This window comes from Notamacropus eugenii, chromosome 3, assembly GCF_028372415.1.
Source record: "Notamacropus eugenii isolate mMacEug1 chromosome 3, mMacEug1.pri_v2, whole genome shotgun sequence".
NCBI classification, from domain to species: Eukaryota; Metazoa; Chordata; class Mammalia; order Diprotodontia; family Macropodidae; genus Notamacropus; species Notamacropus eugenii.
In genome coordinates, this window is record NC_092874.1 from 446035292 (window position 1) to 446046051 (window position 10760).

The window sequence follows — 10760 nt, forward strand, 5'->3', positions numbered from 1 at the left end:
CACAGAGAGTATGCATCTAAGGCTGGATTTGAACTCAGATACTCTTGACTCCAGACCTGGCACTCTATCTACTGTACCATTTAGGTTTCAATGTATTTGGTGTGCAATAAATATTTATTATATTGAAAATAGGAAGAAAAAAGAAAGACTTACTGAGTGTTCTCTAGTAACAGAAGATCACCCTACTGATTAGCAAACCCAGGACATAGCTTGACCAGCTGTAAAACCTCAAGGAGAAAATACTTGCTCTAGTTTGCCTGGTGATTTGCAGAATCTCTCCCTGTCTTTTACAATAGAAAATCACAGAAATGAAAAGTCGATATTCAGAAATATTGTGGAAAGCAACATGGAGCCCCATAGGGTATTGAAGACATTTCAGGAAATATGCTATTTACATGGGTATTGCAAAGTTAAGTGAAAAAGTCAGTAATAACACATAGTCATTATCTCACAAACAAGTAGAAACCTAGAGTCTAAAAGATTCTATCACAGGGAATAAGAATGAATAAACTATTTCCTATAAGATCACCCCAGGTGCTAGAGATCTAGATCTATCTATCTATCTATCTATCTATCTATCTATCTATCTATCTATCTATCTATCTGTCTGTCTGTCTATCATCTATCTATTTATCTATCTCTATACATACACATATATGTATATTTGTATACATACATGTACAATATGACATAAACAATATAGATACTATGGGGACATATATATGAATATATTATAAATTAAGATATAAATATATAGAGATGGATGATAGATATGATGAGAGAGAGGAGGAAATAGAGAGAGAGAGAGAGAGAGAGAGAGAGAGAGAGAGAGAGAGAGAGAGAGAGAGGGAGGGAGGGAGGGAGAGAGAGAGAGAGAGAGAGAGAGAGAGAGAGAGAGAGAGAGAGAGAGGTGTGGCCAGAGGAGAAAGTACTAGAAGTCACTTAGTATCCATTTATTTCAGTTTCTTAAATTGATAAATGGGGATAATAATAACAACTAAGAGGGCTGTTGTGGGGATTAATTCCATACTATTTGTGAAGAAATTGATCAGTGCAGTGCCTGGAGCATATTACGGTACATATGAATGATTCCTCCATTCCCTTCTATCTAATTGATTTTGGAGAGATACAGATGGAGGCAGAAATAAAACAATAGAGATAGGTGGATAATACAGGTATAGATGAAGCAACCTGACATTTAGATATACATTAGATAGGTATTCCATCCAAGGAAGAAAGGTATAGTTTCATCTTATTTTCCATGATTCCAATATTTATGATAATGTTATTGATAATAAAACCAGACCGCTTAATTTCTCAATTACCCTCCCATACACACACCTACACACACATTTTCATTGGTATAATCAGTTTCACCGATGAAAGTCAGTCCTGATATGTATTTATAGAAACTTTGTATATGTGTATACAGACATGCACACATATGCATATGTGTCTTTACCTATACATATACCTATATTTATTCCTATACCTATGAATATACACACAAATACAGAATTATACATATAACATATATGCACAGGTATGCATGTAGACAATTTCTTTTATAGCACGTCTATGTATTAATATTATATTATACAGAATGATTGCAATAGAGACAATTATAATCATGTATATTTCATAGCAGCATATGTTTTGCAAAATGCATTATATCCATTCTCTCTTCCTTGTTTTTTCCTGTGCGCAGACTTTCCTCTTGGTTGTAACATTCTCTCTTTTCACCTGAACCTCATTGGAACCTGGGTTCCTTTTTAAGGCCTAGCGCAAAGGCCAAAGTCTTCAAGAAATACTTTTTGATTGCTTCAGGTGTTGGTGCTTCCCCTAAGTCACTGTGTATTTATTTTATCTATGAAGTAGCAAATAGGGTTCTGGCTTTAGGTATAAGAGGACCTAGATTCAAGTGCTGCACTACTATATACTAGCTATGTGGTTCTAGACTTAACTTCTTAGAGCTCTAGGGAATCGTCTAAGACCATATATTGCACAGAAGTGTTGACCTGAATTCGTAAAGTGAGATTCTTCATCATTTGTAAAAGGAGGGCTTTGGACTAAAATGATGCTGATGTTTCTCCAGTATCTGAATCTATCACCTGTAACACTTTATATGTCTGCATTTGCTTATTAGTGACAGTGTTGTACTCTGTCCAGTAAAATACATGGTTGTGTTGGCAGAATGTTGGAGTTTTGTGTTTATGTCAAGGGCAAAGTTGTACCAAGTAAATACTCATGGATCAATTGATTTCACTCAGTCTTCACAATTCCATAATACAACATTGTTATTTCCATGTTGCATATGTAGCATGGCAACAGCCAAAAGTGGGCTCAGTCATGAGAGTATATTCATTGGTGTCTCTGATTTTGATTGATTGAAGGGGCTGAGGACTCTACCTCATACCATATGCTGGTACTGTAGGACCATTAGTGTCCCACTTACTTTAGGCCTTTTCTATTAGCAACATCCTTCTCCTTGCTCACAAGCAGGATAGGGAAAAGTGCTTAAATTGCCCCTGTAGGAGATTTGTGTGCATTCCCAAGTCCAATTCTTCAGTCAACCAAGAAACACAAAGAAAGTCAATTGGGAAAAGTCATAGTTCATTGTGCATACTCTGGGGTCTCTTTATTCCATGACATCTAATAATTTCAGGTCCAGGCTCAGCAACACATATGGTCCCAAGCCTGATCCCTCATTGGCCAGTTCCTAATTGTACCCATAGACAACTAGGTAGCTGTCAATTGGTGGATAGATGCTGGAGTTGGGGTCAAAAAGTCTAGAGTTCAAATTGATATAATAGCACTTCACGAGATCATTGTGAAAATCAAATGAGATATATGTAAAATACTGTGAAAACATTAAAAGGTTATATAAATAATAGTCATTAATTATTCCTACTATTCATTTTTGTTATGGAATCATATGATTAGTGAGGTTAAAAGGTTTATCCAGGGACATATTATATACCAGGTTACATTGTACATACCATACTACCTGTGTCCTGCCTAATGCCATGGGCTGCCGGGTCCTCTTACCTATCTCAGGTCTTCGGTGATCAGCCAGATAAACATATGAGAGAAGAGACCTCCAGAGTCAAACAGAGGTGTAGGCTTTATGCTGGATACAAGCTACATGTCAGCATGCAGGGTGAGTTCTCCCCGTGGGAGCCTCCTTCTCCTTCTCAAGGAGAAAGGAAAAACAACAACAACCCCCTCTCAGGCTTTCCTATCCCCATTTAAGCTCTCCTAGCTGCATAATTCGCTCGTGGACTGTGCATGCTCTCAGTCCCTTAGTCAATTAACAAAAGGTGTGCTCAGACCACGGACCAATCTAAAGGGTGGGATGCTCTCCCTAGCAAGTTCCCACTGAGAAGAGGTGGAAAACGAGATAACTCGTATCTCACTCTCTCAATTCCCAGCTATTCTCTGGGGGGCCTTGTGAGAGCTGGGTGGTTTCAAGAAGCCCTCACCTTTACCTGACCCGATACCGTTCATGTGAGAACTGAGCTTGTACCTTAACATACCTGAAGAACAATAAAAGAGAATAAGTTGAGGGGAGGGGCATGGGGATTGAGAGAGCAAGATTTGGACTGATGAGGCTGTATGTCTCAGGAACAGTTCTTGACTCCAAAATTGAAACTCTAAGTTTGCTGCCACTGAGATAGCTGGAAACACAAAAGGATAGAATATTATATTTATACTGTACAAACTGAATGACATTTCTATGTCAAAAATTGCACCTTTATTACAGAAAATCACTTAGTGGTTTTCCCAGAGCCAATAGCCAGAGCATAGAAATTAATGTACAATATTATAATACATTTGCAAAGGTGTGGGTAGCTTCAGACCACACAACTGTAGCACCAATGTGAAATTTACAGAGCCCACTGTGACCATGGATATCATGGCACAATTCAAAATCATGAAATGCAACAGACTTCACACATGGAAGGCAACACCAAAACATTTATTCAGAGCCAAATCCCTCATAGCAACAAAAATCTATACACAATAACAATGCAGAAGATAACACCATCCCCAAGCCTTCCCTCAGCTAGGCTTCCCACAAACCAGCTCCATTAAACAAATCACAAGAAAGCTCTCTTAAACAAAATCAGAAAGAAGCCCTTTCAACTACACTAACCTGCAGCCTGCATCCTTTCTAGCTCTGAATGCTCTCAAGACTAACTTCTTCTCATCTCTGCTCCACCCCTCCAGTTCCATTTGTTCATCTAACTCCTTCCACCATAGAATCTAAATGACTCAGACACAAGTAACTCATGCTTCCATGTGACTCAGGCAGATCACATGAATCTATTACTGAATATGAAAGATTTTCCATTTAAATTACCATTACAAGAATATATATACATATATGTACCCATACCTATATCCATATACAATCATATATAGATATACTCATACACATATAGGTACAGAGACATATATCCTATTCAATGTTGCAGAACCTCTGAATGTTTTCGTACTGGAAAAAATAGCAAATCCATTGAAGAGAGGAAGAAAGAGAGGAAGGAAGGAAGGAAGGAAGGAAGGAAGGAAGGAAGGAAGGAAGGAAGGAAGGAAGGAAGGAAGGAAGGAAGGAAGGAAGGAAAGAAGAGAGAGAGAGAGAGGGAGAGAGAGAACAGAAAGAGGAAAGAGAGAAGGAAAGATAGAAAGCACCAGAGAGCCCAGTTTTCTTGTATCAATAGCTTTATATCTTAAACTGCAATTAAAGAAGTAAGCAGTATATATTCAATTGATTTCACAAGCCAACTCCATTAACTGTAATATAGGCTACTTGTCTCAAGTCTCAACTGTGAAGGTGAAATGCTATACACTTATGTCTTTCTTCCGTTTGAATGAAACTGAAACCTTCAGACTCCAAGTGAACAGCACTTGAAACCTATATGGGATTTAATAACACTGCAGGAGGCAACTATTTTATAATTTATTTGCACCTCACGTGTCACAACTAGAAATAAATTCTGGGAAGAGATTGCTTTTTATATTTCTCCTTGATCTTCTACCAAACTTGGAACAGCCATTTTTACTAGTACTATTTCTCCATCTGGTAATGACTTTACAAAAGAGAAATTGCTAAAAATGTCAGAGGACTTAGCAAGTATTATCATATAACACCCTTTTCCAATTCTATGCTGAATTGCACCAACTTTTGTGCACATATTTTCTGCTGAAAAAAAATAGTAAACTAAAAGTTTAATTAGTGAATTTAACTGTGAGATATCAAATGTAACAAAATGAATACATTCCTATAAGGTAATTTATAATACAGTTCAGTGGTTTTGTTTTATTTTCAATTGTGTCTGACTTTACAACCCCATCTTTTCTTGGTAGAGAAACTAGAGTAGTTTAACATTTCTTTCTCCAGTTCATTTTATAGATGAGGAACTGAAGCAAACAGGGTTAATTGACTTGCCCATAGTTGCACAGCTGGGTAGTGTCTGAGGTCAGAATAGAACTTGGAAAGATGAATCTTCCTGACTTCAAGCCCAGCCACTTAACTGCCCAGAAATTAGATGACATGGGGTCAAATTTTGCTCTGGACACCAAGTAACTAGGACCTTACATAAGTCATATCATTTCATGAGGTCTCAGTTTGCTAATAAAATATAAAGGGATAGAATGACATGGCCTTTTAGGTCTATTCTATGCTAAATGCACTTTTTTAACACAAGTCATTTTACTTTTTATTATTTTAATTGTTTTCAATGTTCTACAATCACTTCTATATAACTTAGATTTTTTCCCTCCCTCCCCCTCCTTTCTCCCTAAAACCTCATCCCTCCCTGAGACTGCAAAAATTTTATATAAATTCTACACACGCATTCCTATTAAATACATTTACAGCTTAGTCATTTTGCATAGAAGAATTAAAATGAATTTGAGAAATCATAAAACAAAACAAAGCATAATACAAAAGAAAATTATCTGCTACATCCTGTGATCAAATTCCATATTTCTTTCTCTGGGTGTGGAAGATATTTTGCCTTAAGAAACCACTGGGAATTTCTAAAGTCCTTGCATTGCAATGAAGAACTAAATCAACCAGAAAAAATTCTCACACACTGTGGTTGCTGCTGTGTACAGAGTTCTCCTAGTTCGGCACCTTTCACTCAGCATCAGTTCATACAAGTCTTTCCAGGACTCTCTGAAGTATTCCTGTTCATCATTTCTTAGAGCACAATAGTATTCTATTATATTCACATACCACAATTTATTCAGTCATTCTGCAATTGATAGGCATTCCCTTGATTTCCAGGTTTTCACCACCACAAAGAGAGCTGCTATAAATAATTTTGTACATATGGAAGATTTTCCCATTTTTATGATCTCCTGGGGATACAGTCCTAAAAGTGGTATTGCTGGGTCAAAGGGTATGAATATTTTTGTAACCCTTTGGGCATAGTTCCAAGTTGCTCTCCAGAATAGCTGGATCAGCTCACAGTTCTACCAACAGTGAATTAGTGTTTCAATTCTCTCACATCTTCTCCAACATTTATCATCATCCTCTTTTGTCATGTTAGCCAATCTGATAGGTGTGATGTGGTATCTCAGAGTTGTTTTGATTTGTATCTCTCTAATCAATGGTGATTTAGAGTATTTTTTTATATCACTATAGATATAGTTAATTTCTTCCTCTGAAAAACTGCCTGTTCATATAATTTGTCCATTAATTAATTGGGGAATGAATTGCCTTCTTGTACATTTGACTCAGTTTTCGAAATATTTTAGAAATGAGGTCTTTATCACAGACACTAGTTGCAAAAATTCTTTCCCAGTTTTCTGCTTCCCTCCTAATCTTGGATGCATTGAGTTTGGTTGTGCAAAAGCTTTTCAATTAAAGTAGTCAAAATTATCCATTTTTTACTTCATAATGTTTTCTATCTCTTGTTTAGTCAAAAAAACTTCCCTTCTCCATAAATCTGATAAATATGCTATTACTTGCTCCACTAATTTGTTTATAGTATCAATCTTTATATCTAGATCATGTACTTATTTGGACTTCATTCTTGTGTATGGTATCAGGCATTGGTCTATGCCTAGTTCCTGCCACACTGTCATCCAGTTTTCCCAGCAATTTGATCCCTGTGTTTATCAAACAGTAGATTGCTTTATTCATTGACTATTGTGTGTTGAGTACCTAACCTATTCCACTGGTCTACCTTTCTGTTTCTTAGTCAGTATCAAGTGATTTGATAATTACTGCTTTATAATACAATTTGAGATCTGGTAGAGCTAGGCCACCTTCCCTAGCATTACTTTTCATTGGTTCCTTTGATATTCTGGACTTTTCGTTCTTCCAGATGAATTTTGATATTATTTTTTCTAGCTCTACAAAATAATTATCTCATAGTTTGATTGGTATGGCACTGAATAAGTAAATTATTGTAGGTAGAATTGGAATTTTTATTATATTGGTGCAGCACAGACACGAGCAGCTGATGTTTGCCCATTAACTAAGATCTGAATTTATTTGTGGGAAAAGTGTTTTGTAATTGTGGTCATATAGTCCTAGGGTTTGTTTTGTCAGGTAGCCTTCCAAATATTTTATAGTGTCTACCCTAGCTTTAAATGGGATTTCTCTTTCTATCTCTTGTTGTTGGGCTTTGTTAGTAATATATAGAAATGTAGAAGATTTGTGTGGGTTTATTTTGTAACCTGCAACTTTGCAAAGTTGCTTATTATTTCAAGAAGTTTTTTTTTTACTTGATTCTCTAAGTATATCATCATATCATCTGCAAAGAAAGACAACTTAGTCACTTCTTTGCTTACTCTAATTCCTTTAATTCATTTTTCTTCTCTTATTGCTGCAGCTAACATTTCTAGTACCATATTGAACAATAGTGGTGATAATGGACATCCTTGTTTCACGCCTGATCTTATTGGAAATGCATCTAGCTTATCCTTATTGCATATAATGCTTGCCAAAGGTTTTAGGTCGATACTGGCTATTATTTTATGGGAAGTTCTACTTATTCCTGTGTTCTCTAGTGTTTCCAATAGGAACAAGTCTTGTATTTTGTCAAAAGCTTTTTCTGCATCTATTGAGATAATCACGTGGTTTCTGTTAGTTTTCTTGTTGTTATGATAAATAATGTTAATGTTTCTCCTAATATTGAACCAGTCCTGCATTCCTGGTTTAAATCCTACCTGATTATAAAGTATTATTCTCATGATAAGTTGCTGTATTCTTTTTTGATAAAATCTTTTTTAAAATTTTTGCACCTACATTCATTAGAGAAATTGGTCTACAATTTTCTTTCTCTGTTTTTTCTCTTCCTCTCTTCCTGTTTTAGGTATCAAAACAATATTTATATCATAAAATAATTTGGGAGGACTCCTTCTTCCACAAATTTCCCATATTGTCTATATAGTATTGCAATTAGCTCTTCTTCAAATGTTTGCTAGAATTCACTTGTCAATCTATCTGACCCTGGAAACTTTTTCCTAAGGATTTCACCAATGGCTTGTTCAATTTCTTTTTCAGAGATTCAGTTATTTAAATATTCAAATTCCTCTTCTGTTAAATGGACAATTTATATATTTTAAAATAATCATCCATCTCATTTAGATTGTCGAATTTATGGGCATATAATTGGGCAAAGTAATTTCTTATTATTGTTTTCATTTCCTCCTCATTGGAGGTGAGTTCATCCTTTTGATATTTGATGTTGGTAATTTGGTTTTCTTTTTTTCTTTTTTTTAATCTAATTGACCAAAGGTTTATCTATTTTACTGTTTTTTTTCATAAAACCAACTCATTGTTTTATTTTTTCGTTTAATATTTTCTTAATTTCAGTTTTATTAGTCTCTCCTTTTGTTTTCAGTATTTTTAATTTGATATTTACTTGCGGATTTTCAAATTGTTTTTTTTTTCTAGCTTTTTCAGCTATATGCCCAAGTCATTGATCTCCTCTTTCTCTATTTTATTCATGAAACCCTCCCTCACTCAAAACAAAGGCAAGTGCAAGTCATGTCATTATTCCTCTGATGGCATGGTCTTCTTCAGAAATGAAGGACAAATGCACACACATACTCACACACACACACACACACACACACACACACACACACACACATTTTATTCATGAAGCCATTCAAAGATATGAAACTTCCTCAAAAGAACTGCTTTTGCAGTATCCCATAAGATTTGGTAGGCTGTCTCATTATTGTCTTTCTCTTGAATGAACTTGCTGATTATTTCTGTAATTTGTTATCCTTTTATGATTAGATTATTTAGTTTCCAATTAATTTTTGGTTTAAATTTCCATGGCCTTTTATTGCATATAATTTTTATTGCATTGTGATGAGAAAAGAATGAGTTGACTATCTCTGTCTTTCTGCACTGGATTGTGAGGTTTTTATGGCCTAGTACATGGTCAGTTTTTGTATATGTTCTGTATACCACTGAGAAAAAGGTATACTCCTATCTATCCCCTTAATTTTTCTCCAGAAATCTATCATATCCACCATATCCAGAGTTCTAGTCATCTCCTTAACTTCTTTCTTGTTTATTTTGAGGACAGATTTGTCAAATTCGGAGAGGGGGAGGTTGAGGTCCCCCAATAGTATAATTTTGCTGTCTATTTCTTCCTGTAATTCCCTTAATTTCTCCTCTAAAAATTTGGATGCTATTCCATTTGGAGCATATGTGTTTTAGTAATGAAATTGCTTCATTGTCTATGATGCCTTTTAGCAGGATATAGTTTGCTTCCTTATCTCTTTAGGTTATGTATATTTCTGCTTTTTTTTGGCTGAGATTAGGATAGCTACTCCTGCTTTTTTTACATCAGCTGAAGCACAAAATATTCTGCTTCAATCTTTTACCTTTACCCTGTGTATGCCCCCATTTCGAATGTGTTTCTTGTAAACAACATATTGTTGGATTATGGTTTTTAATCTATTCTGTTATGTCTCTGTTTGTGGCAGAGTTCATCCCATTAACATTCAAAATTACGATTACTATCTGGTAATAGTTTCCCTCCATCCCCTTTACCCTTGTTTGTGATTTTTGTTCTCACTTCTCCTTTCCCCTCCACAATAGAATTTTAATTTTTGATCACAGCTTACTTCAGTCTTCTCTCCCTTTTTCAGCTCTCCTCCCTTTTAATCTCCTTTTCCCTTACTACTTCTTCCCTCTCTTTTAGCCTCCCCTTCCTTTTCTTTCCCCCTTCCCTTCTGACTGCATATAGAGTTAATTATATTTCCATACTTAACTTTTTTGTTGTACCCTCCTTGAATCCAATCAGATGACAGTTCCTCCCAAATAATGCTCATCTCCCTTTCCTCTTTCCCTCTACTGTAATATAATTTTGTGCCCCTTCCTGTGATGGAATTTATTCTTTTCTGCCTCCTCCTTTTCACATCTCCCCTTACAATTCCTTTGCACCCTTAAGTCACATTTGTTATCATCACATCATTTAATTTGTACCCACTCCCTCTAGCTATATATATCCTATTTACGTTTCATAATAAATATCCAATTCTCAAGATTAACAAGTACCATTTTCCCTTATAGGGATGTAAACAGTTTGCTCATATTGTGTAACAAGTTTATTTTCCCCCTATTTACCTTTTTATGCTTTTCTTGATACCTGCATTTGAAGATCAAATTTTCTATTAATTTCTGGCCTTTTCATCAGGAAGGTTTGGAAATCCCTATTTCATTGAATGTCCATCTCCTTGTCTGAAATATTATGCTCAACTTTGTTGGTTCAGTAATCCTT